The sequence below is a fragment of the Bos javanicus genome, chromosome 1 (genome assembly GCF_032452875.1).
Source record: "Bos javanicus breed banteng chromosome 1, ARS-OSU_banteng_1.0, whole genome shotgun sequence".
NCBI lineage: Eukaryota > Metazoa > Chordata > Mammalia > Artiodactyla > Bovidae > Bos > Bos javanicus.
In genome coordinates, this window is record NC_083868.1 from 106,306,532 (window position 1) to 106,334,033 (window position 27,502).

At 40.7% G+C, this 27,502-nt stretch overlaps 1 protein-coding gene across 15 annotated transcripts in view; it reads left to right on the forward strand.

Moving 5' to 3' along the window:
• Nucleotides 1-1,822: 1,822 nt before the first annotated feature.
• B3GALNT1 (beta-1,3-N-acetylgalactosaminyltransferase 1 (globoside blood group)) overlaps nt 1,823-27,502 on the forward strand; it is a 33,750-nt gene continuing 8,070 nt past the window's right edge. For 4 of the 15 annotated variants that reach the window (XM_061417023.1, XM_061417011.1, XM_061416991.1 and 1 more), the window contains exons 1-3: nt 2,420-2,636; nt 5,528-5,616; nt 25,895-25,957. The gene's annotated coding sequence lies outside the window, so the exon portion shown is untranslated. Of the gene's footprint in view, nt 2,098-2,252; nt 2,360-2,418; nt 2,637-3,307; nt 3,399-5,527; nt 5,617-25,894; nt 25,962-27,502 lie in introns of those variants that run through there. The other 11 variants (XM_061417092.1, XM_061417100.1, XM_061417033.1 and 8 more) reach the window with 9 other exon arrangements.

Here is a 27,502-nt window from a genome sequence, read left to right on the forward strand (position 1 = left end):
ATAACAATCAAACCTCTCAACCTTTCTTCGAGCTTACAGGCAAAGTGGTATCTAATTTTTTAGAGAAAAAAATGAAATGACATCAGGAGGAAAACAAAGTCAGACAAATTAAGAAAGAATCCTTTGGTTAAATAATTGGCACACACTCTTCAAAAACGTAATACCACAAAAACAGGTAGAAGGTTTATTTTCTATTTATTCTCCAATAAAACAGACAACCATAACAACAAAGGCATGCATGACTCTTTATTGGGCTATTTCTCCATAAAACCAAGACAAAACTTTTTTGAAAACTGTAGAAATTTGCAAATGGGCTAGATATTCAGTTCAGTTCAGTCGCTCAGTTGTTTCCGACTCTTTGTGACCCCATGAATTGCAGCACGCCAGGCCTCCCTGTCCATCACCAACTCCCGGAGTTCACTCAGACTCACGTCCATCGAGTCAGTGATGCCATCCAGCCATCTCACCCTCTGTCGTCCCCTTCTCCTCTCGCCCCCAGTCCCTCCCAGCATCAGAATCTTTTCCAATGAATCAACTCTTTGCATGAGGTGGCCAAAGTACTGGAGTTTCAGCTTTAGCATCATTCCTTCCAAAGAAATCCCAGGGCTGATCTTCAGAATTAGGTGATATCAAATTACCAAGTTTCTTAGATGTGATTTAGTTTCTAATGTGGTTGCACTGAAGAATGTCTTTGTCTTTATTTAGGCAAGAGACAGCATAGAAAGAAAGCAAAATGTTAAGAGTTACTCATTTCTTGGAGGAATGGACATGGGCGTTCACTGAACTATTCTTCCAGCTTTTCACACTGCAATGGTGCAGCCAAACGGTTCACAGTACAACAGAATGGGAAGCAGTTTTCAGACGGCACCACGTTAAGGGTGCCAAGAGAGGAGAGGAAATACTATTCCTGTGTTAATTCAACAACCGCCACCCAGAGACCGGTACAACCAGAGGCACGCCTCAAAAACAGCACACTCAGCTCCTGCGCCTCAAAGCCTCTCCATTCCTCCCAGGGAGCAGCAGTTTTGTGGGACAGACTTCCTCTGAATTCTCCAGGGCAAAGGAAGAGTCAGTTCAGTTCAGTTCAGTCGCTCAGTCGTGTAGGACTCTGCGACCCCATGAATCGCAGCACGCCAGGCCTCCCTGTCCATCACCATCTCCCGGAGTTCACTCAAGACTCATGTCCATCGAGTCAGTGATGCCATCCAGCCATCTCATCCTCTGTCGTCCCCTTCTCCTCCTGCCCCCAATCCCTCCCAGCATCAGGGTCTTTGCCAATGAGTCAACTCTTCGCATGAGGTGGCCAAAGTACTGGAGTTTCAGCTTTAGCATCAGTCCTTCCAAAGAACACCCAGAGCTGATCTCCTGCAGAATGGACTGGTTGGATCTCCTTGCAGTCCAAGGGACTCTCAAGAGTCTTCTCCAACACCACAGTTCAAAAGCATCAATTCATTGGCGCTCAGCTTTCTTCTTAGTCCAACTCTCACATCCATACATGACCCCTGGAAAAACCATAGCCTTGACTAGACGGACATTTGTTGGCAAAGTAATGCCTCTGCTTTTCAATATGCTATCTAGGTTGGTCATCACTTTTCTTCCACGGAGTAAGCGTCTTTTAATTTCATGGCTGCAATCACCATCTGCAGTGATTTTGGAGCCCCCCAAAATAAAGTCTGACACTGTTTCCACTGTTTCCCCATCTATTTCCCATGAAGTGATGGGACCAGATGCCAGGAGTACTGAGCGGCATTTCACCAGAAGGCGCGACGCCAGGGACTTACGTTCATACCCTGGACCATTGTAACCCCGACGTATCCCCAACCCTCCGTTTTCTATAGATTCTAAAAGGAAAACGCCCATTTCATACGCGAGAGCAAAAGAACTTCCCAGGGTTTCTTCTTTCCTTCCTAGCTCTGTGCGGAGTGCAATAAGTAAATCCCTCCCAGATTGCCTCGAGGCCGGGCATTTACGCAACTTGAAAATAGGGCTAGGAGAGCAAATAGGAGCGTGTCTTAAACCGAAATCCTTTCCGAAGTCGGCCACTACATTGACTCACCCCGGGTAGGCTCAACTGTAAATTGCCTACCTAGCAACCCGGTGAGTGACATGCAAACTGATGGCGAGGATCCAGAGCGCGCGCCCGGACCACCGCGGAGGGCTGGGGGCAGATGCCCGCGCCCTCTAGCTGGGTTCGGGGCTCGCGCGTGCGTACGAGCGAGCTAGCGAGGGGCTCCGGGCGCGGCGCGTGGTCTGCGCGCGCCCGGCCGTGCGTGTGGCTGCGGGAGGCTGCGTGTGCGCGCAGGGAGGGACAGTCCGCCTCCCGCCCGCGTCGGAGCAGGGTGCGCGCCCTGCGCTGGAGGTGAGTGTGGGCAGGGTCTCTAGGGAGGCGCGGAAGCCTTGGAGAGCACACCCTCCCGCCCCGACTCCCCCGGCTGGGTGGCGGGCGTGGCCCTAGGGCCCGCTCCTTTCGCGCCGCGCCCTCTTCAGGGACACCCGGGCAGGGGCGACTCGGCTGGGAGGCGGGCAGGGCGGTGCCCCCTACTCCTCAGGCCCTCTCCCGGAGCGCTGCTGGGGTGGAACCGCGATCAGCCGAGCCCTGGGGCTCTGGCCTCCGCGACGTTCAGCTGCCCCACCGGGTGAGCGCGGGAGTTGGGGCCCCGTGGGGCTGTGGGCGACATCGCGGAGCGCCGGGCTGCGTGGTGGGGCCAGGCCGAGGCTAGAAGGAGCCCGCTGTCCTCCCTGACCCGCCCCAGGGCGCAACCCACCCCAGCCCGTCGCCTTGGGCCGCTCAGGTGGCACATTCTAGGAGCAGCCGGTGGCTCTTTGGCCGAGTCGGCGGGGGAGGAAACGGGATGGTGTTTCGGTGTCGGATTCCCCAGCAGGCCTGGGGTAATTCATTGCCCAGACTCTGGGGAAGGGCCCAGAAGCCGAATTGTGGGAATCCCTCCCTCCCTGGAGACGGATAGGAAAGAATATGGACCTAAGAAGGATGGGCGGGCGAATTGGCAAGAGGGAGGAGGAAACCTCCAGGGGCTGAGGCTATGTGATTTTTAAGAGGCGGTCTTAGCAAGCCTACAAGTCATTTTAAAGGAAACCTTGAAGGTGTAATGGAGCCTCACTTTTTCAAGCAGTAAGTAATGATACCAGCAAGAAGCAGGAGTAGCATTCCGTAGTCCTTCTTTCTCTTCCACTTCTCACTGCTTTTCTAGGAGGGAAATTTGCAAAGCAGAGGTGGTTTTCTTTCCTCTCTAGCGTTTAGGAGGTGGCTTCTTTGTCAGCCGCAAGTTTTTTTTTTTTTTTCCTTCTGTTTTTAGAGTTAAGGAAGATTTGAGTTTGTAGTCCTCAACTGGGAACAGCTTTGTGTTTGGCCCTTTTTCCCCCAGGCGGCTTAGACAGAGGTAGGGAGCTGAGTTTTTGCTCTCAAAATGTGTTGATACCTGATAAAAGCATACCTTGAACCTGTATCAGTGTAGAGAAAGGAACTATTTACTATTTAGAGGTAAGAGTCTAAGACTCTTTTTTCCTCCTCAACAGAAAGTTCATTCAAACGAATGGTTGTTGGGTAATTTCAGTCCTGAAAATAAAACCTGTTATCTAGACAGTTGTTCAGTTGCTCAGTGGTGTCAGACTCTTTGCGATCCCATGGATTGCAGCACGCCGGACGTCCCTGTCATTCACCATCTACCAGAGCTTGCTCAAACTCAGTGTCCATCAAGTCGGTGATGCCATCCAACCATCTCATCCTCCGTCATCCCCTTCTCCTCCTGCCTTCAATCTTTCCCAGCATCAAGGTCTTTTCCAATGAGTCAGTTCTTCACATCAGGTGGCCAAAGTATTGGAGCTTCAGATTCAGCATCAGTCCTTCTGGTGAATATTCAGTACTGATTTCCTTTAGAATTTACTGGCTTGATCTCCTTGCATTCCAAGCGACTCTCCAATACCACAGTTTAAAAGCATCAATTCCTCACTGCTCAGCCTTCTTCACAGTCCAACTCTCATATCCGTACATGACCCCTGGAAAAACCATTGCTTTGACTAGACGGACCTTTGTTGGCAAAGTAATGTCTCTGCTTTTTAATATGCTGTCTAGGTTTGTCATAGCTTTTCTTCCAAGGAGTAACCATCTTTTAATTTCATGGCTGCAGTCACCATCTGCAGTGATTTTGGAGCCCAGGAAAAGAAAGTCTGTCACTGTTTCCATTGTTTCCCCATCTATTTGTCATGAAGTGATGGGACCAGATGCCATGATCTTTGTTTTTTGAATGTTGAGTTTTAAACCAGCTTTTTCATGCTCCTCTTTTGCTTTCATCAAGGGGCTCTTTAGTTTCTCTTCTCTTTCTGCCATAAGGGATGGTGTCATCTGCATATCTAAGGTTATTGATATTTCTCCCGGCAGTCTTTGATTCCAACTTGTGCTTCATGCAGCTCAACATTTTGCATGATGTACTTTGCATATAAGTTAAATAAGTAGGTTGACAATAATCAGCCTTCATGTACCCCTTTTCCAACTTGGAACCAGTCCGTTGTTCCATATCCAGTTCTAATTGTTGCTTCCTGACCTGCATACAGGTTTCTTAGGAGGCAGGTAAGGTGGTATGGTATTCCCATCTCTTTCAGAATTTTCCACAGTTTGTTGTGATCCACACAGTCAAAGGGTTTAGCATAGTCAGTGAAGCAGAAGTAGATGTTTTTCTGGAATTCTCTTGCTTTTTCTATGATCCAACGGATGTTGGCAATTTGATCTCTGATTCCTCTGTCTTTTCTAAATCCATCTTGAACATCTGGAAGTTTGTGGTTCACGTACTGTTAAAGCCTAGCTTGGAGGATTTTGAGAATTACTTTGCTAGCATGTGAGATGAGTGCAATTTTGCGGTAGTTTGAACATTCTTTGGCATTGCCCTTCTCTGGGATTGGAATGAAAACTTGCTAAATTTTCCAAATTTTGAGTGCTGGTATATTGAGTGCAGCACTTTCACAATATCATCTCTTAGGATTTGAAGTAGCTCAGCTGGAATTCCATCACCTCCACTAGCTTTGTTTGTAGTGATCAAGACAGTGGCCAAATATAAACCCAGATGAGATGCATGAAGTGATTTGAGAGCAAGGAGAAAGAGAGGATCAAAGCTTTAACAGAAATGAAAATAATGTTGATAATAGGTATAGAGCATTAATTTTATGAATTTTTTAAACATTTTATTTTGTTTTGGGATGTAGCTGATTAACAATGTTGTGATAGTTTCAGGTGAACAGCAAAAGGACTCAGACATACATATACATGAATCCATTCTCCCCCAAACTCCTCTCCCGTCCAGGCTGCCACATACCATTGAGCAGAGTTCCATGTTCCTTACAGGAATAGGTGCTTGTTGCTTATCCATATAGCAGTGTGTACATGTTGATCCCAAACTCCCCAACTATCCCTCCCCTTCCCCCACAACCATAAGTTCGTAGAACATTAATTTTAGATGTTATCATGTCCAATGTTGTTATGACTAAAATAAATTCTTTTTCTTGTTCTTCTGTTCAGTAGTTCATGGCAAATCTTGTAATTAAAGCATGGAATATGGAAAACAAAACACTTCAGCTGGTACTTTAGTCTCATGTGAAATTCTACAGGTAAGCCCATCTTATTTTAATTGAGAAATTATCCATATTGGTTAAAATTGCATATAATAGTCTCCTTTATAAGATTTTAAGGATCATTTATGCAGCTGCAAGTTTTGTTGTATATTCTACTATATTTCTTTCCCTAAAAGATTCGAGGAGTTGAAAGAGTTAAGCTCAATTAAACCATTTAAGATTATATAAAGATATATGTATGTGTATATATATATATATATAATCATCATAAAACACCATGGTATCTCAGGAAAACATAGCTATATATACTACATTTAGTGATCATATTCAACTCAAGATCAGACTCAACTCTCTTTTTCCCTAAAAAAATACTCAATTGAATATTTCTCTCTTTTTCTTCCCTTTCACATGATTTGCCTTGTCTCTGTGTCCAGTCTCCAGCTCTGTTCTGTTCACTATTGGATAATACAGGTAGAACCCTGTTTTAGGAAATGCCTTTATCCCTTCTGCCACCATATATAATGTCCAAGCCAAATACGCTTTTCTGTTGCATCTCTAACAGCTATCATCACTCATCCCTGCTCACTGTGTAGTAGGTACCCAAGCTACAACTTCATGAATGAGATTCACAATGGGAGAGTCAAACAGGGTGCTTTTAAATGGCCTGGCACAACAGATTCAAGAGTTGCAATCTGTTTAATAGGCTCTTTGGCAAATATCTTTTTTGTGACTATGAGCATTGATTTTGTCTTAGTACATTGCTGCATATAATAAATATTGATTTGCTTTTGCAACCAGAGCTTTTGATACATTGTGAATTAGAAGAGAAGGGAAGGCATGGTAAAGCTAGAAGTGACTTGTAGGGGGTCTTCCTCCATCTTCTCCAGGTGGGCTTTGCTCATAATGTTCAGTCTGTTGTGAACCTTCCTCTACACTCTGCATTGTGTTTGAAACTTGAGGGCCAGGCAGCCCAGTCTCTGTCATAGGTCCAGCGTATTGAATGAATGAATGAAATACATTCAGATAGCTAAGGACAAGGGAAGCGGTAACTTGGTTTGACAGACAAGAGTGACAAGAGATCTGTTAATACTCCTCATCTAGGGCCACAATGGGAAGAAGTATTAACTAGAGCAGCTTTCACTGTCTATTCCTCCAATGAGTGAAGCTCTAACAAAACAGAGACAGGCAGCCAAGCTGTCAAGTCAGCCTTGGTGCTACTCTGCCTGACTTGCTACTCAGTCTTTGCTGCACTGGCTACTTGCTACTCAATCTTTGCTACACTTCCAGTTTTTCTAGCTTTTCTGGACCTGGTTATCCTGTTGCTTCTTCCCACAGGCTACTCTGTCATGTGACTCCCTCAGACTGCCCACCACTCAGGGCAGAGTTGTGTCAACTTTTTTGTACACTTTGTTCCCGGCACCAGAATCTGGAAAGGCTGTGAGGTTGGACTCTTCTACAGGCGCTGTGCTCTAGAGAAGGATCATAGCATTTAGAGTTGAACCTGAACGTGGGTTCCAGGTCCACCTGTTCTTGGGCTGCAGTGGTCTCTGAAAAAATGACATGGTGACACCCATTTTACCATGTTGTGAAATGTGCTTTGTAAATTGCTATAGACATGATACATACTTAAGCCCAAATGTCCACTTAACCTTAAAACAAACAAACCCTGCTGACAACATTGTAAATCAACTATACTTCAATTAAAAAAATAATAAAAAAAAATGTTTTAAACCCTGCTTAAAATTCTAACATGTATTACAAATTACAAAAAGTACACTCTGTGTGTGTATGTGTGTGTGTTGGATACAGTTGCATATAGGGCAAAAGCAAAGAGAAAATTTCAGATTGGCAGGTCCTGCTACTTTTGACTGCTCTTCATCTTTCTCAGCCTAAAGAGCCTACACTCCACAACTGCAGAAATCTGTAAAATACAGATGTCCTCTATCTGCAGTTCTAGGGCTTCCTCAGATACCAAAATGCATCACAAGTCCTTAAGATGGCATAATAGTTGCATATAATCCATGCACATCCTCCATATACTTTAAATCATCTCTAGGTTACTTCTAATGCCTAATATAAATGTTATGTAAATGATAACATTTAGTTATGTTATTTGTAAATACAAGGTAAATTATATGTAAATAGTTGCCAGTGCACATGGCAAATTCAAGTTTTGCTTTGGGGAACGTTTTGAATTTTTTTTTTTTTAACATTTTTAATCAAAAATTAGTGGAGCCCATGGCTGCAGAGCACTGTATTCCCTTCTATTGTTATTCCTACACTAAAATACCTTGTTTATAAACAGTATATGCCTTTTTAAAATATGTTTTTAAAAGCCCAGGTGTCTTCTACCTCAATAGGCAGAAGACTGGAGGCTTCTACTCTAATGAGGCTGGAATGAAGGGCATTCCTCCCACACATCTGAGTATCTGAAGGTGGTATTGCTGCCACCAGCAGGGGGTGCAAGGGCAGAATGGGGAAATGATAATGAAGCTTTAGGTATTTATACTCACTGTCTACCTCAAACTGTATAACAACCACAGAGTTAGGCTTAATATGAATGGTTTTCTTGAACTCATTGTACTTCAAATCCATTCTTAAAAATGGAACAACTTTAAACTGTTATGCAAAATGAAACCTTTTCTATATCCTACGTTTTATTTTATTTTTAACATTTATTTATTTATTTGGCTGTCCTCAGCCTTAGTTACCAGCATGTGGGATCTAGTTCTCTGACCAGGGATCAAACCTGGATCCCCTGCATTGGGAGTGGGGAATCTTAGCCACTGGACCACCAGAGAAATCGTCTATATACTACATTTTAAACATGAATAGCAAAGTTATGGAATCTTGAAGTTGGAAGGGACCTTAGAAGTTATCTAAAATAACTTAAAACTCAGTAAGGAATTAATCTTTGAAAATTTCTGCCTACTGCTTCAAGATTTCTGTTGGTGAGCAGCAGCCCCTTCTAGTACAGTCATCTGTACTGAATCTTCCCACTGATTTTTATCCTTAGGCTTCCATCTGCCTCCCAGAGTTACACTGATGTATTGTTCAAAGTATCTGAAAGCATCTATCATGGTCCTTCTAAGCTTTTGTTTTCCCCAGAACAGAATATGCCCCAGTTCCTTCAGCCACTACTTCATACAGTCCTTATTGTGGGAGATGATAAACCCCTAACCTTCCTCTGCACTAAATCTAACTTGTCAGTTTTCTTTTTAAAATGGAACATATATGTGGCTATAGGATTATGATCCCTTTTGCCCAGACTTTTTCCTGTTTCTTGAACCTAAGAGTGTATTAGGGGTTTTAGTGTGTGTGTGTTTTGGCAGGACACATTATGGTATTAACTTGTAGAATTTATGTAAGCATTGTCATTCATTTACAAGCACTTGGGAAATGCTTTCTGTCCTAGACATTGGGGACTCAGCAGCTATAAAAATGAACATTGTCTGTGTTCTACTGGAACTAGACAGGGCCTGAGAAGTATCTGGCCCACTCTCTTAAAGATTCTAATGAGAGAAAGCAACGCCCAAAATTCAGTAACTTGTCCCCTTCTTCAGCCCTTGGAACTAGAATCCTTGTGTCCTCACTATCCAGTTACTCCTTTACATCACCAGCTTTCTTCATATTGAGTGCACAGTCAACTAAAACATTTAAGTTCGTAAGTTCGACTGCTGTTAAAATGATCTCCCATCCTCTCTTGTCCAGTTGGTTCTTTGAACTCTGACACAGATCAGTAAATTTGTTTTCACCAGATTTCATCTTGCTTTGGCTCTATTCTAACCTGTTGAAAGTTTTTTAGATTGTAATTATATCTTCTAATGAATATGCTATTTTTCCCCTGCTTTCTCCTGTCTTCAAAATTGAACATTATCTTTCAGCTTTTATTGTCTTTGTTTTTGCATTCACAGTTCTCTGATGAACATACATTTGTAATTAGAAACATTGTATATGTTTTTTAAATAATTAAATTAATTTTCACTTTGCAGAAAAGAAGCAACGTTTTTGTACCCCAGGGAAGAATATCAGATTATTTTGGCTTAAATAATTATACCATTGCCATAATGCTCTTTTCCATTTCCCTGAAACCCTTGTATTTGACCTGATCCCTCCACCCATGCCTCCAGTTTATTTTCTTGTACCCAGCATGTTTCTGATGCAAAATGAAAGGTCCATACCTGCATGAATTGTTAGTTATTATTTTTGACTGTTATTAATAACTCATACGTCAGGTTTTGAGAATGGGCATCTTGAGTCTTGCTGTATAAAGATGGTAAGGCTGAGATGCCACTTTACTGTTTCTCTCAAGGTTCAGTGGTTAGAAGACGTTTCACCCCACTCAGGGTAGCTCTGGTCATGAGGGTTGCAGCAGACGCCCGAGAATAGGAAGGGCAGTGGCCAGGAATGTGAGGTTTGGAGTTCTATTTGATTTTGGTTCTATCTGTGTTTACCTTTGTTTATAGCCTGTGACTTTGGGCAAGGTATCAACTCTTCCCTAAGCCTTAGTTTACTCACCTGTTAAATGTGAACAGTAAAGGTCCTAAAAGCTCCTTAAATCATGGACTCTCTTGAAGATGACATGACTTAGTGCCTGGTGCTCTTCCCACAGTTGGGACACTCAGGGCCAGCATATCGTGTGGACACCTGCCTACATAGATTGCACACGGTATCTGAATAAACAGATAACTGATTGAACTGCCAAGCTCTTTTTACCTTTCTGTTGGAGTATGGTGTGCAAAAAGAAAAGTGTACAAGTTAGAAGATAAATTATTAGAGTGACCACACCTGTAGCCACCATGTAGATACAGAAATAGCACATGGCCAGCACCCCTAAAGGTCCTCTCCAGATTCTCCCAATTGTATTTCCTCCCTCTCCCCAGGGGTTACCACTGTCCTGAATTCTAACACCATAGATTACTTCTTGGAGAAGGCAATGCAACCCACTCCAGTACTCTTGCCTGGAAAATCCCATGGACAGAGAAGCCTGGAAGGCTGTAGTCCATGGGGTCACTGAGGGTCGGGCACGACTGAGCGACTTCACTTTCACTTTTCACTTTCACGCCTTGGAGAAGGAAATAGCAACCCATTCCAGTGTTCTTGCCTGGAGAATCCCAGGGACAGGGGAGCCTGTTGGACTGCCGTCTATGGGGTTGCACAGAGTCGGACACACTGAAGTGACTTAGCAGCAGCAGCAAATTACTTCTGCCTGCTTTTCAAGTTGGTGTAAACAGCATCATAATGTCTCTTCTTCAGGCACCTGGCTTCTTTAGCTCACCATTATGGTTGAGAGATTCTCCATGGTGTCATGGGAGGTTGTAGTTTGTCTTCATTTTGCATAAAGTGCTATTCTCTAAATTTCTTTCTTCTATCATGGGTTGTTTCCAGGTTGGGGCTGTCATGAATAGTGTGCTGTTAAGAACTTTCATGAACATTTTTGGGTGTCCTTAAACAGACATACACATTGTTGCCTGTTCTGCCTGAGGTATAGTAGCCGTGTCATTGGCTACGCAGTTGTATCTCAGTAAAGATTTTTCAATTTCCATTAATTGAACCAGTTTGTTCAGCTTTTTGTTTTTGTTTTTATTTCAACTATTTAAATATTTATTTGTTAAATTATTAAAATTAGTTTCACAATTCAGTGAATACAAGATGTTCTAGGACAGGATTTCCCGAAATGCAAAATTCTAGTCTTGCCACAGGCTGTGAAATTTAAAATAGGTTCTTTGTTCAGATAAGTTTGAGAAACGTTGCACAACATATCCTCTTCTCAGAAAATGTACATTAATGTATTAAGGACTCTGAAAAACTCTCCATATGTACGCTACTGTGTGTAAAATTGATAGCTAGTGAAAAGCTCTGTACAGCCCAGGGAGTTCAGCTCGGTGCTCTGTGGTGACCTGTGAGAGTGGGATAGGGGGTGGGAGGGAGGTTGAGGAAGTGACAGTCTCTAAGTTATGTCCAACTCTTTGCAACCCCATGGAATATATGGTCCATGGAATTCTCCAGGCCAGAATACTGGACTGGGTAGCCTATCCCTTCTCCAGGGGATCTTCCTGACCCAAGAATTGAACCACAGTCTCCTGCATTGCAGGTGAATTGTTTACCAGCTGAGCTAAGGTTGAGGAGATAGGAGATATATATATAGTTATAGCTGATTCACTTTGTTGTATACCAGAAACCAATAAAATTGTAAAGCAACTACACCCCAATAAAAAAATAGTAATAATAGTTTGAATGAAAAAAAAATAGTTTGAATGATTTCCAGTCTTTTTGTCACAGCCCTTTTGAGGTTCTGTAACCCCTGAAGGTAAGACACAGATGCAGCCATCTTTGGCTGCCATAAAGTCCTATGCCTAATAACTGAGGCGCCAGTTCCTTCTCTGAAGATGGTGGTTTAGATATTTAAAGTATTTGCATACTTAATAATCTAGAAGCTGACCATTGTTTTGTCTCTGGAGGTTTTCTGGGCTTTTCTATTATTTGAGATTTTTCTTCAGCTGTCGTAGTGATGATAATGCTGAGTTGCTTCAGTCATGTCCGACTCTGCAACGCTATGGGCTGTAACCCACCAGGCTCAGGCTCCTCTGTCCATGGGATTCTCCAGGCATGAGTAGTGGAGTGGGTTGCCATTTCCTTCTCCAAGGGATCTTCCTGACACAGGGATCAAACCCGAGTCTTTTATGTCTCCTGCTTTGGCAGGTGGTTTTTTACCACTAGCACCCCCTGGGAAGCTGTCGTACTCCAACCACCAAATCAACAAGTAATTACTGGTAACCTGCTGTGTACCCAGCATTGTGCTAGACTTGTGAGACAGAGAAGATGGTTTGCTTAGTTTAAATTATTTAGAGTCTAGTTGGTGAATGCCTGTGCAGTTAATACAATCACAAGTTTATTTTTTTTTTAAATGGAAAGTATTTTAAAATTATGAGTATAATTTATTTCTTGAGAGTGAAAAGTGATATAAAATCATAGTGTCCATGTCGGGCCCTTTTGTGTTTTTCTATGCATTAATGTTTTAGGTTTTTCTTTCTGTCCCTCTCTTTGGGCATGGGGTTTAGAACAGTGTCAGTGTTCATCAAGCCTACTGCTCAGCCTTCCTAAGTTGCCCCAGCTGTCACAGTATGAGCTGCTTCCAGAGCTCAGGTGGGGCCAGCTGGATTTCTGCGGCATTACAGTATGGGCCTTTGTCTGCATGGCTGGATGTCATTTACCTTCAGAAACTGCTGAGTGCCCCAGTACTGACTGGTTAATTCATGCTCCCCACGTAAACCTCATAATAACCAAATTGGTATCGATGCTTGATTTATATCTGGAAGAAGACGCTTTTGAGAAGTTAACTTCTCCAAGGTCATGCAGCCATTAAGTGCTGCAACCAAGATGGAGAGTGAGCCGTCTAATTGCATTTTTGTTATTTGTTTTTCCTGTTTTGATAATTTGAAATACAAAGAAAACTATGAACATAAGAGAAAACCTGCATTTCTATCACCCTGGGTTAACAACTGCTAATACTTTATAGTATTTGTGTCTAATCTACTTTTTCCCATGTTTCCCACATGCCCCCTTCATTCTTTCATAGTAACACCCACACTGCTTAGTGTGGAAGGTGTTCCTTTAAAAAACAGTTTTATAGCTGCTTCTAAAAACTCGCTCTTTCCTGTGTACAGTTTACAACTGTTTATCTAAATGGTATTATATATGGTATATATATAATGGTGTAATCATTCAACTTGTATTTTTACTCAACATTTTAATTTTGAGAACTGTTCAAATGAACACTCCATGTGCAAATCCAGTTCATTTCTTTTAACTGTCTTGTCGGATTCCACTGAAAGACACAGGTTTTATTTTATCTGTTATCTTTTGTTCATTGTTTAGTTGCTAAGTCATCCTTATTGGTTTTTTGTTTTTCATTATTTTCTGTTTTATCTTATTATTCCTTTTATTTTCTTAGTAGTAACATTGGAATTTTTTGAACTTCTTGTACTCAGATCATTTATTTTCAATCTGTTTTTAAATTTGCTCAGTTGTGTCCAACTCTTTGTGACCCCATGGACTGTAGCCCACCAGGCTTCTCTATCCATGGAATGCCCCAGGCAAGAATTCTGGACTGGGTTGAAGTGAAGATTCTCTTCTCCAGGGATCAAACCTGGGTCTCCCACATTGCTGGCAGATTCTTTACCATCTGAGCCACTATGTTATCTGTTAATGCTGATGAAAGAAGACATACTAAAAAAAGTCTGCATAACATTTTATTTCATTTATGTGCTTTCTGGTAAAGACAAAACTATAGGGCTGAAAAAATCAGTTGTCGCCTGGGGATTGGGGGAGGAACTGATTACAAAGGAACGCTAGTAGATTGTTGTGATGGAGCTGGGTTGGAGTTGTGATGGGATCTTGATTGTGTTGGTGGTTACATGAGCATCAAAACTTACAGAATAGTACAATAAAAATGATGAACTTTACGTAAACTCTATGCCAGTGAAAATATATCACATGGATACAAAAAATATATAAAGTAATACTACTTTTTTTGAAAAAAGTACATTATTTTTAAAAGTTAATTTTCTGTAAGGATTGTTTTAGTTATACCCAGTGCATTCTTATAAGCAGCACTTTTTTAAATGGGGAGGGAAAAATTTTATTTTCCTTGTTTTGAATTATAATGTATTCAAGTATCAAGAATCAAAATAATATTTAAAATATGTATAAGTAATGATGTAATATAACAATATAATATTACAATTACTAATTATAATATTAGTGGTGGTGGTTTAGTCCCTAAGTCATGTCTGATTCTTGTAACTCCATGGAGTGTAGCCCCCCAGGCTCCTCTGTCCATGAGATTCTCCAGGCAAGAATACTGAAGTGGGTTGCCACTTCCTTCTCCAGGGGATCTGCCCGACCCAGGAATCGAATCCAGGTCTCCTGCATTGCAGGCAGATTCTTTCCCAACTGAGCTATAAGGGAAGCCCCATAATATTAGTAATTAATTGTTACTAAATTACATTGTTACTTAGTAATTGCATTGTTAATGTAAAAGTAATATTACAAAGTAATACAAAGTTGGATTGAGTAATCTAACAAAGTGATAGCAAGTAGTGTAACAAAGTAATACAGAAAGGAGTGCTCTCACCTTTCTTTCTTCTCTACCCTGTTCCTCTCTGTTCACTATGTCCTCTCTGTTCTATATGTGTATCTGGACTGTTTTTCTTATGTACATACAAATGTTTGCTCTCTTTCTTCTTCCTTTCTAACACAAAAGTTAACATAAACATTGTTCTATACTTCTTCACGTATATATATTCCATGTCAGTACTTAGAGAATATGGGCTTCCCAGGTAGTTCAGGGGTAAAGAACCCACCTGCCAATGGAGGAGCCGCAGAAGACGCAGGCTCGATTCTTGGGTCGGGAGGATGCCCTGAAGGAGGAAATGGCAGCCCACTCCAGTGTTCTTGCCAGGAGAATCCCATGGACAGAGAAGCCCGGTGAGTTACAGTCCAAAGAGTCGCAGAGTCAGACACAACTGAGCACAAGCATGAGCAGACAGGATATTGAATATAGTTCCCTGTTATGTAGTAAGCCCTTGTTGTTTATCTGCTTTACATATAGTTGTTTGTATCTGCCAGTCCCAGACTCCTCATTTATCTCATATCCATCTTCCACTTTGGTAACCATAAGTTTGTTTTCTATGTCTTTGAGTCTGTTTCTGTTTTGTAAATAAGTTCATTTGTATCCTCTTTGAGATTCCACATATAAATAATGCCAGATGGTATTTGTCTTTCTCTGACTTCACTTAGTGTGATAATCTGTAGGTCCATTCAGGTTGCTGTAGTTAGCATTATTTTATTCTTCTTTACGGCTGATAATTTTCCACATTTTTTTTTTTAATTCATTCATCTTTTGGTGGACATTTAGTTTGCTTCCATGTCTTGGCTATTGTAAATAGTGCTGTTATAAACACTGGGCTTCACATATCTTTTCAAATTAGAGTTTTTTTCTGGGTGAATGCCCAGGAGTAGAGTTGCTGGATAATATTGTAACTCTAGTTTTAGTTTTGTGAGGAACTTCCATGCTGCTTTCTATAGTGGCTGTACCAATTTGCATTCCCACCAACAGTATCGAGAGTTCCATTTTCTCTATACCTCTTCAGCATTTGTTACATATAGACTTTTTAATGACCTGTTGAAGTGATACCTAATTGTAGTTTTGATTTGCAGTTCTCTAATAATTAGCAAAATTGAACATCTTTTCATGTGCCTATTGGCCATCTGTGTGTTTTCATTAGAAAAATGTCTATTTAGGTCTGCCCATTTTTGGATTGGGTTTCCTTTTTTGTTATTGAGTTGTGTGAGCAGTTTGTGTATTTTGGAAATTAAGCCCTTGTCAGTTGCATCATTTGCAAATATCTTTCTCAGTCTTGGGTTTGTCTTTGCATTTTGTTTACAGTTTCTTTTCTTTGCAAAAACTTGTAAGTTTAATTAGATCCCATTCATTTATTTTTGTTTTTATTTCTATTGCCTTAGGAGACAGACCTAAGAAAATATTGCTACAGTTTATGTTAGAGAATATGTTGCCAGTGTTCTCTTTTAGGAGATTTACTGTGTCATGTCTTGGGCTTCCCTTGTGGCTCAGCTGGTAGAGAATCCACCTGCAATGTGGGTAGACCTGGGTTCAATCCCTAGGTTGGGAAGATCCCCTGGAGAAGGGAAAGGCTACCCACTCCAGTATTCTGGCCTGGAGAATTCCATAGATTACAACCCATGGGGTTGCAAAGAGTTGGTCATGACTAAGCAACTTTCACTTCATTTATATTTAAGTCTTTAAGCTGTTTTGAGTTTTATTTTGGTGTATGACGTGAGGGAGTGTTCTAATCTCTTTGGTTTACATGCAGCTTTCCAGCTATCTCAACACAATTTGCTGAAAAGACTATTTCCTCCATAATATATTTTATTCTTGCTTCCTTTGTCAAAGATTCAACAACCATAGGCTTATGGATTTATTTCTGGCTCTCTATTCTGTTCCATTGATTCATATATCTATTTTTGTGCCAATACCATGTTGTTTTGAATATTGTCACTTTGTAATATTGCCTGAAGCCTGGGAGGGTTAAGCCTCCAGTTTTCATCTTTTTCCTCAGGATTGCTTTGGTAATTCTGGGTCTTCTGTGAGTCCATATAAATTTTAGGATTATATGTTCTAGTTGTGTAAAAAATGTCATGTGTAATTTAACAGAGATAACAGTCCTGTAGATTGCTTTGGGTATGGTCATTTTAACAATATTAATTCTTCCCATCCAAAAGCATGGGCTTTATTTCTTTGAATCAGCCTCAGTTTCTTTTATCAGTGTCTTATAATTCTCCACCTGTAAGTCTTTAACCTCCTTGGTCAAAGTTTTTTTGTTTGTTTTTGATGCGATTTTAAAAGTTACACTGTCAGTGTGAAGAAATGCAGATCTCCCGCATTGCAGGCAGATCCTTTACCAACTGAGCCACCAGGGAAGCCCAGTGTAAAGAAATGCAGCAGATTTCCGTATGGTAATTTTGTGTTACTTTACTGGGTTTGTTTATCTAGTAGTTTTTGTGTGGAGTCTTTAGGGTTTTCTATATATAGAATCATGTCATCTGCCTATAATGACAGTTTTACCTCTTCCCTTCTAATCTGGGGACTTCCCTGGTGGCTCAGACAGTAAAGCGTCTGTCTGCAATGCAGGAGATCGGGTTTCAATCCCTGGGTTGGGAAGATTCCCTGGAGAAGGAAATGGGAGCTCACTCCAGTATTCTTGCCTGGAAAATCCCATGGACCGTGGAGCCTGGTAGGCTACCATCCATGGGGTCGCAAAGAGTCGGACATGACTGAGTGACTTCACTTTCACTTTTCTAATCTGGATACCTTTTGTATCCTTTTCTTGTCTGACTGCTGTGGGTAGAACTTCCAATACTATGTTGAACAGAAGTGGTGAGACTGGGCATTCTTGTCTTATTACAGATTTTAGTGAGGGATGGCTTTTAGCTTTTCACTGTTGAGTATTGTGTTGACTGTGTGCTTTTAATAAACAGTTTCTATTTTTTGAGATGTGTTCCCTTAACACCCACTTTGATAAAGAGTTTTTGTCATGAATGGATGTCGAATTTTACCAGATGCTTTTTCTGCCTCTGTTGAAATGATTATGTGGTTTTCTCTTTTCTTTTGTTGATGTGGTGTATCACATTGATTGATTTGCATACATTGAGCCATCCTTGTGACTTGGGGATAAATCCAATATGATTATCTCATATGATCTTTTTCTTGGATTTGATTTGCTAATTTTTGTTGAGAATTTTTGCATCTGTATTCATCCAAGATGTCAGCCTGTAATTTTCTTTTTTGGTATCATCTGGTTTTGGTATCCGGGTGATATGATGACTTAAGTTCTTCTTTATATGTTTGGTAGAATTCCCCAGTGAAGCCACCTCCATGTTCTGAATTCTTAAATAAAATGTTATATAGCCTGTGTCAGTACTTTCTTTTTATAGCTGAATAGTATTCCATTGTGTGGATTCTCAGTTAACATTCAGTTCAGTTCAGTTGCTCAGTCGTGTCCGACTCTTTCTAACCCCATGAATCGCAGCACGCCAGGCCTCCCTGTCCATCACTATCTCCCAGAGTTCACTCAGACTCATGTCCATCGAGTCAGTGATGCCATCCAGCCATCTCATCCTTTGTTGTCCCCTTCTCCTCCTGCCCCCAGTCCTCCCAGCATCAGAGTCTTTTCCAATGAGTCAACTCTTCATATGAGGTGGCCAAAGTACTGGAGTTTCAGCTTTAGCATCATTCCTTCCAATGAACACCCAGGACTGATCTGCTTTAGGATGGACTGGTTGGATCTCCTTGCAGTCCAAGGGACTCTCAAGAGTCTTCTCCAATACCACAGTTCAAAAGCATCAATTCTTCGGTGCTCAGCGTTCTTCACAGTCCAACTCTCACATCCATACATGACCACTGGAAAAACCATAGCCTTGACCGGATGGACCTTTGTTGGCAAAGTAATGTCTCTGCTTTTTAATATGCTATCTAGGTTGGTCATAACTTTTCTTCCAAGGAGTAAACATCCTTTAATTTCATGGCTGCAATCACTATCTGCAGTGATTTTGGAGCCCCAAAAATAAAGTCTGACACTGTTTCCACTGTTTCCCCATCTATTTCCCATGAAGTGATGGGACCAGATACCATGATCTTCGTTTTCTGAATGTTGAGCTTTAAGCCAACTTTTCCACTCTCCTCTTTCACTTTCATCAAGAGGCTTTTTAGTTCTTCTTCACTTTCTGCCATAAGGGTGGTGTCATCTGCATATCTCAGGTTATTGATATTTCTCCCAGCAGTATTGATTCTAGCTTGTGCTTCTTCCAGCCCAGTGTTTCTCATGATGTACTCTGCATAGAAGTTAAATAAGCAGGGTGACAATATACAGCCTTGCCGTACTCCTTTTCCTATTTGGAACCAGTCTGTTGTTCCATGTCTACCGGGGTCCAGCCCCGGTTGGATCCAGGGGTTCCCTCAGGAGAACTGTGTCGGCAAAAGGATAGCAAAGGGGAGGGAAAGGGGAAAGAAGCTTGATCTCACTGGTTTACGCGGAAAGCCAATAAAGCCCATGACACTGGACTTGCACTGACCACGAAGGCCACAGGAGCCCTCTCGAATAGCTGAAGGTGCCCCACCTTAGGCACCTTCTCGAGTGGGTCTTAGAAGCCAGGGCAGGTAAGTGGTCTCAGAGGGCCCCCACGCTCCAATTAGTCATCCTGAAGGAAGAACAGAGAAGAATAGGAGAGAAAAGGAAACAAGAACGACATGGGGAGACCAAGCCTGATGAGCAAGGTCCGTAGCTTTATTTTCAAAAGGAGCTTTTATACCCTAAATTGTACATAGAGGATAATAGGGGATGTAGAGTCATGCAAGGTCAGCAGTCCTTGACCCTTATCGAAACCAGGCTTTCTTTCTGCAAACTTATCATATACAAAGGCTTTAGGTGATTTACATCATCTTCTGGTCAGGAGGCCTGTTAACATTTTTCTTCTGATAAAGATTGGTCAATCAGAAAAACTTATTTTCTCCAAAGGTGATTTTTCTAAAGTTTGGTACCACTCCCTGAAAGCACTAGATAGAATTGCATTCCTATAGGGCAAAAGGTGCAGTGGGGAATAACAAAAAAGAATTTATTGACTCAAGAGTCTAAGGTTGTTAACATCAAAGCTACTACTTATATTTCTATATACCAACTATATTAATCAATACACTCCCAAGGACATAGTGGGTAAGGGATACGGAAACTTGGCAGCAAGCATTAGCTCAACAAAGAAATCCTCTACTAGTTCTATTCTAATAATTTTAACTCTCCAAGAAGCTCTGCATTGTTAGAATATCTTAAGCTTCCCGTGCCTCTCGTGGTTGGGAGGCTGTGAACAATCACATGCTTAGCTGTAAGAGTCTGGAAACCTGTCAGGCAAGTTAGAAAGCTATCCGAGGGATTTGAATTGGAACACACCTATTGAACCCAGGAGACTTATTAACTAGAGCTCTAAGTTGATTTCCTTCAGAGAAAGGTGGTCGGGGATAGCCCCCCGTTAATATTAGAGGAGTTGATGAAAGTTGTAAAATAGTACAACAGACAGATTCTGGTTTTGGGGTAGATGCTCAGACAGGTCCAGGGGCCCCCTCGAGTCCTGACTCGCCTTGCCCATCAGGCCTCTCCCACATGACCTTGTCATGGGTGGGAACTCCCATGCTGGCTCCCAGCACATGTCCAGCTCTAACTGGTGCTTCCCGACCTGCATATAGGTTTCTCAAGAGGCAGGTCAAGTGGTCTGGTATTCCCATCTCTTGAAGAAATTTCCCACAGTTTATTGTGATCCACACAGTCAAAGGCTTTGGCATAGTTAATAAAGCAGAAATAGATGTTTTCCTGGAACTCTTTTGCTTTTTCCATTATCCAGTGGATGTTGGCAATTTGATCTCTGGTTCCTGTGCCTTTTCTAAAACCAGCTTGAACATCAGGAAGTTCACAGTTCACGTATTGCTGAAGCCTGGCTTGGAGAATTTTGAGCATTACTTTACTAGTGTGAGAGATGAGTGCAATTGTGCAGTAGTTTGAGCATTCGTTGGCATTGCCTTTCTTTGGGATTGGAATGAAAACTGACCTTTTCCAGTCCTGTGGCCACTGCTGAGTTTTCCAAATTTGCTGGCATATTGAGTGCAGCACTTTCACAGCATCATCTTTCAGGATTTGGAATAGCTCAACTGGTATTCCATCACCTCCACTAGCTTTGTTCGTAGTGATGCTTTCTAAGGCCCACTTGACTTCACATTCCAGGATGTCTGGCTCTAGGTCATTGATCACACCATCATGATTATCTTGGTCTTGAAGATCTTTTTTGTACCCTTCTTCTGTGTATTCTTGCCATCTCTTCTTAATATCTTCTGCTTCTGTTAGGTCCATACCATTTCTGTCCTTTATTGAGCCCATCTTTGCATGAAATGTTCCCTTGGTATCTCTAATTTTCTTGAAGAGATCTCTAGTCTTTCCCATTCTATTGTTTTCCTCTATTTCTTTGCATTAATCGCTGAGGAAGTCTTTCTTATCTCTTCTTGCTATTCTTTGGAACTCTGCATTCAGATGCTTATATCTTTCCTTTTCTCCTTTGCTTTTTGCTTCTCTTCTTTTCACAGCTATTTATAAGGCCTCCTCAGACAGCCATTTTGCTTTTTTGCATTTCTTTTCCATGGGGGTGTTCTTGATCCCTGTCTCCTGTACAATGTCACAAACCTCCGTTCATAGTTCATCAGGCACTCTATCTATCATATCTAGTCCCTTAAATCTATTTCTCACTTCCACTGTATAATCATAAGGGATTTGATTTAGATCATACCTGAATGGTCTAGTGGTTTTCCCTACTTTCTTCAATTTAAGTCTGAATTTGGCAATAAGGAGTTCATGATCTGAGCCACAGTCAGCTCCTCGTCTTGTTTTTGTTGACTATAGAGCTTCTCCATCTTTGGCTGCAAAGAATATAATCAATCTAATTTCAGTGTTGACCATCTGGTGATGTCCATGTGTAGAGTCTTCTCTTGTGTTGTTGGAAGAGGGTGTTTGCTATGACCTGTGCATTTTCTTGGCAAAACTCTATTAGTCTTTGCCCTGCTTCATTCCATATTCCAAGGCCAAATTTACCTGTTACTCCAGGTGTTTCTTGACTTCCTACTTTTGCATTCCAGTCCCCTATAATGAAAACGACATCTTTTTTGGGTGTTAGTTCTAAAAGGTCTTGGAGGTCTTCATAGAACTGTGCCACTTCAGCTTTTTCAGTGTTACTGGTTGGGGCATAGACTTGGATTACTGTGATATTGAATGGTTTGCCTTGGAAATGAACAGAGATCATTCTGTCGTTTTTGAGATTTCATCCAAGTACTGCATTTTGGACTCTTTTTTGACCATGATGGCTACTCCATTTCTTCTGAGGGATTCCTGCCCACAGTAGTAGATATAATGGTCATCTGAGTTCAACTCACCCATTCCAGTCCATTTCAGTTCTCTGATTGCTAGAATGTTGACATTCACTCTTGCCATCTCTTGTTTGACCACTTCCAATTTGCCTTGATTCATGGACCTGACATTCCAGGTTCCTATGCAATATTGCTCTTTACAGCATCGGACCTTGCTTCTATCACCAGTCACATCTACAGCTGGGTATTGTTTTTGCTTTGGCTCCATCCCTTCATTCTTTCTGGAGTTATTTCTCCACTGATCTCCAGTAGCATATTGGGCACCTACTGACCTGGGGAGTTCCTCTTTCAGTATCCTGTCATTTTGCCTTTCATACTGTTCATGGGGTTCTCAAGGCAAGAATACCGAAGTGGTGTGCCATTCCCTTCTCCAGTTGACCACATTCTGTCAGACCTTTCCACCATGACCTGTCCATCTTGGGTGGCCCCACGGGCATGGCTTAGTTTCATTGAGTTAGACAAGGCTGTGGTCCTAGTGTGATTAGATTGACTAGTTTTCTGTGATTATGGTTTCAGTGTGTCTGCCCTCTGATGCCCTCTTGCAACACCTACCATCTTACTTGGGTTTCTCTTACCTTGGGCGTGGGGTATCTCTTCACGGCTGCTCCAGCAAAGTGCAGCCACTGCTCCTTACCTTGGACAAGGGGTATCTCCTCACCACTGCCCCTCCTGACCTTGAACGTGGAATAGCTCCTCTAGGACCTCCTGCGCCCACGCGGCCACCGCTCCTTGGACGTGGGGTAGTTCCTCCCGGCCGCTGACCCTGGCCTCGGACGTGGGGTAGCTCCTTTCGGCTGCCGCGCCTGACATTATCACATCTAACAAAATCAGTAATCCTTTTTGCATCACCTAATATCTTAATCGTCTTCAATTTCTCCAAGATCCAATCTGGGATCATACATTGCGATTGTGTACATTCCCTTAATCTTTACTCCAGAGTCATTCCTTGTTTTATGGGATTGACTAGCTGCAGACTCCATGCTAGTTATCACAGAATACTCCTGGGTTTGTTTGAGTGTTTCCTTGTGGAGTTCTTAGCTTTTTCTTCTGTCTTCTGTATTTCATATAAAATGTGATTAGATTCCTGTTAAACATTGTGTCTAGGATGTACACTTCATTGTATCTCATTGGGAAACACACGATATGTGTTTCATTATTTATAATACTGAGATTAATGATTGAATGAGAGTGGTAGCAGTTTGATTACTCCATTGTGAATTTTATCTTTTTTCAGTCCTTACAAGTAAGAAGTAATCTTTGTTGTATTACTTTGGTATCATACAATGTCTAAATCTCCATCAGTCTTTTGTTTGATAATTAAAACACTGATTGATAATCATTGCCTTAATCAGTAATTTCATGAAATACTGCAACATAATAATTTTCTTATTCTGTCATTCTACCTACATTCATAATTGTCATTTTTCTATAAAGAAGAGCTTTTCCTTTTTACTTGAAGCTGTCTGCCTCTCCTGAACCATAGATCACTCTTTGAAAGCAAAACAACAATCATAATTTACTTGTCTTCTCCCCAGTAGATTTTAAGGAAAGGGTTGATGTTAATGCTGCCTCCTTGAAATTGAAATTGCTGGCATTCAGTTGCAGGTATTTTGTAATTACCACTGTGGTGTTCTGTTTAAGTTTATGGATTAAACGAAGGTTGGGTTTGTGAGAGTTTTGAGCTTCCAGACAGGTTTCTTTTTTTGTTTGTGTTTTTCAAGTTATGTTTTTTTTTTTTTAACATAAATTTATTTATTTTAGTTGGAGGTTAATTACTTTACAATATTGTATTGGTTTTGCCATACATCAACATGAATCTGCCACAGATATACACGTGTTCCCCATCCTGAACCCCTCTCCCTCTTCCCTTCCTGTACCATCCCTCTGGGTCTTCCCAGTGCACCAGCCCCAAGCAACCAGTATCATGCATCAGACTTGGACTGGCGATTCGTTTCATATATGATATTATACATGTTTCAATGCCATTCTCCCAAATCATCCCACCCTCTCCCTCTCTCACAGAGTCCAAAAGACTGTTCTGTACATCTGTGTCTCTTTTGCTGTCTCACATACAGGGTTATCATTACCATCTTTCTAAATTCCATATATATGCGTTAGTATACTGTGTTGGTGTTTTTCTTTCTGGCTTACTTCACTCTGTATAATAGGCTCCAGTTTCATTCACCTCATTAGAACTGATTCAAATGTATTCTTTTTAATGGCTGAGTAATACTCCATTGTGTATGTGTACCACAGCTTTCTTATCCATTCATCTGCTGATGGACATCTAGGTTGCTTCCATGTCCTGGATATATTGTATAATATAATATATTTTATATAATATGTAAAATATAATATATTTTATAGAACATATATTGTATATATATTATACATTGTATTATATATTGTATATATTATACATTATATATATATATTTCTATATATATATATATGAAAATAATAATATGATCAGACTGGGGCCTGTGTTAAATTGAATTTCAAATTTTAGAGACAGCTTATGTAACCTAATATGTTCAGTTTTTTAATTAATGTTTTCATGTGGTCTTGAAAAGAATATTCCTATTCTTTTTAATTGAATGAAAAGTCCTAAATCAAGACTATTAGTAATTTTAATAGTGTTATTTGAAACATTTATATCCCTATTTTTTGTCTGCTTGATCTATTAGCCATTTAGAGAGATTTGTTAAAAATTTCCTATTAGGATTATAGATTTTTCCATTTGTACTCACACTTTTCAGGATTTACTTTATATATTTTGAGCCTATGTTTCTATCTTTATGTAGCTTCATGATTGTTAAATTATCTTTTTGGATGGTTCCTTTTATTAGCAACAAAATCTCCTTGTCTCTTTTTAAAATTTATTTATTTTTAAAATTTGTTTTTGGGTGTGCTTTGTTGGTGTGTGGGTTTTTCTCTAGTTGTGGTGAGTGGGCTGCTCTCCAGTTGCAGTGTGCGGGCTTCTCATTTTGGGGGCTTCTCTTGTAAAGCACAAGCTCTAGGCTTGAGGGCTTCAGTAGTTGCAGTACCTGGGCTCAGCAGTTGTGGCTCCCATGGTTTTGGAGCACAGACTCAGTAGTGGCTCACAGGTTTAGTTACTCTGAGGCTTGTGGGGTCTTCCTGGACCAGGGGTGGAACTCATGTCCCCTGCATTGGCAGGCAGATTCTTTATCACTGAGCCACCAGGGAAGCCTGTCTTGTCCCTTTTAAATGCTGCTCATTTAAAATATATGATGTTCTATACATCAGTGTCTCTTTTGCTGTCTCGTATACAGGGTTATTGTTACCATCTTTCTAAATTCCATATATATGTGTTAGTATACGGTATTGGTGTTTTTCTTTCTGGCTTACTTCACTCTGTTTTGGACTCTGTAGGAGAGGGAGAGGATGGGATGATTTGGGAGAATGGCATTGAAATATGTATAATATCATATATGAAACGAGTCGCCAGTCCAGGTTCGATGCACGATACTGGATGCTTGGGGCTGGTGCACTGGGACGACCCAGAGGGATGGTATGGGGAGGGAGGAGGGAGGAGGGTTCAGGATGGGGAACACATGTATACCCGTGGCAGATTCATTTTGATATATGGCAAAACCAATACAATATTGTAAAGTTAAATAAAATAAAATTTTTTAAAAAAGAAATTAAAAAAAAACACATGATGTTAATAAATAACCACAGCAGATTTCTGATGGACATTTTCCTGATTTAAAAAAAATTTCCTAATTTTTAAATTTTTGTGTTGTTTTGTTTTAGGCATGTGTCTTATAAGCAGTATACAGCAGAATTTTAAGCCAATCTGAGAGTCTCTGTTTTTCAGTAAGTGAGTTGACATTTATATTTACTCTGATGATGCATTTGAATTTAGTTTTGCCATTTTCTCTTGTGCTTTTCCATTTGCCATGCATTTTCTCTGCTTTTTACCCCCCCTCTTCTCCTATCCTCTGTTGAACTATTAGCTTGCTTTGTTTCTTTTATTTCTTAATCTGTGTGGAAATGTATATGTTCCATATCTGTTCTTTCAGTGGTCACTCTGAAGGTTAATATGCATTAAGTGAAACTCTCTTTGCAGCAACCATGTCATTTTTATATAGTATTTTGGATTCACTTTTTAACCACACCAAAAAGTACTTTTTGTGTTCTTTTACTGTGTGTATTTGTTAGTTTTCATTATCTTTCAATAATCTCCTTATTTACCTTTGTTTCTTGCATTCCTTTCCTTCCTCCTGAGTTCATTTTTCTTCATACTAAAATACATTCCCTTGATACTTCTTTTAGCTAGAGTTTGTGCACTTCATAAGTCCTGATCTGTTTCAAAATGTTGTTATTTCATCTTCATTTCACCTAAACTCTCTAACATTCACCTGTAAATTATGTACAATAAAGCCAGTTGGCCCACAGTATAGGGTTATTGGGAGTAACTAATAATATTTGTTGAAACACTTTATAAACTGTTTTGTGTGTATATATAATGCTATTATTATTAGCTAATATACCTCCTGAAAGTGAAAAGTATTAATTGCTCAGTTGTGTCTGATTTTTTGAGACTTCATGGACTGTAGCCCACCAGGCTCCTCTGTCCATGGAATTCTCCAGGCAAGAATACTGGAGTGGGTTTCCATTCTCTTCTCCAGGGGATCTTCCCAACTCAGGGATCGAACCCAAGTCTCCTGCATTGCAGGCGAATTCTTTACCATCTGAGTTACCAGGGAAGCCCAATATATATCCTATTAGAGTTATATTAGAATTACTGTGTTTTGAATGGATTTTAAAAGCATCGCTTACTGTATTGATATCATATTTACTAAGATAAAAGAGAATAATACCTACTAGAAATACCATGAATTGTACTTGCTCACACCTTGGGAGAAGAGCAGCTGGGATAAGATGAAATTAGGGGTCCTAACTGCCAACTTAGGGTTACTATCATTCAGTAGAACTTTGAGACATGCAAGCATGAAGTCCAATTTTTTTACTTTGTTTTTATCTATTTACAAAGACAATGCACAAATAGTATGGAAATTCAGATGATAAGAAAAAAAGAGGAAAGAAAGAAATCTTTCCAGAAATCCCACAGAATTGAAACTGTTGACATATTGGAACACATCCTTCTAGAACACATCTTCCTCTGCATGTGTAGCTATATGGATTTATAGAGACTTGCCTTTTCATCTTTCAAAAGTAATCATACTATATATGCAGTTTTGCTACTGCATTTCTCACTTAGTAATTATCAAGGCAATATAAATGAACATCATTGTATATAGCATTGAACACATGTATAGGGTCGAGATGATCTGGAGGAGGGCATGGCAACCCATGCCAGTATTCTTACCTGGAGAATCTCATGGACAGAGGAGCCTG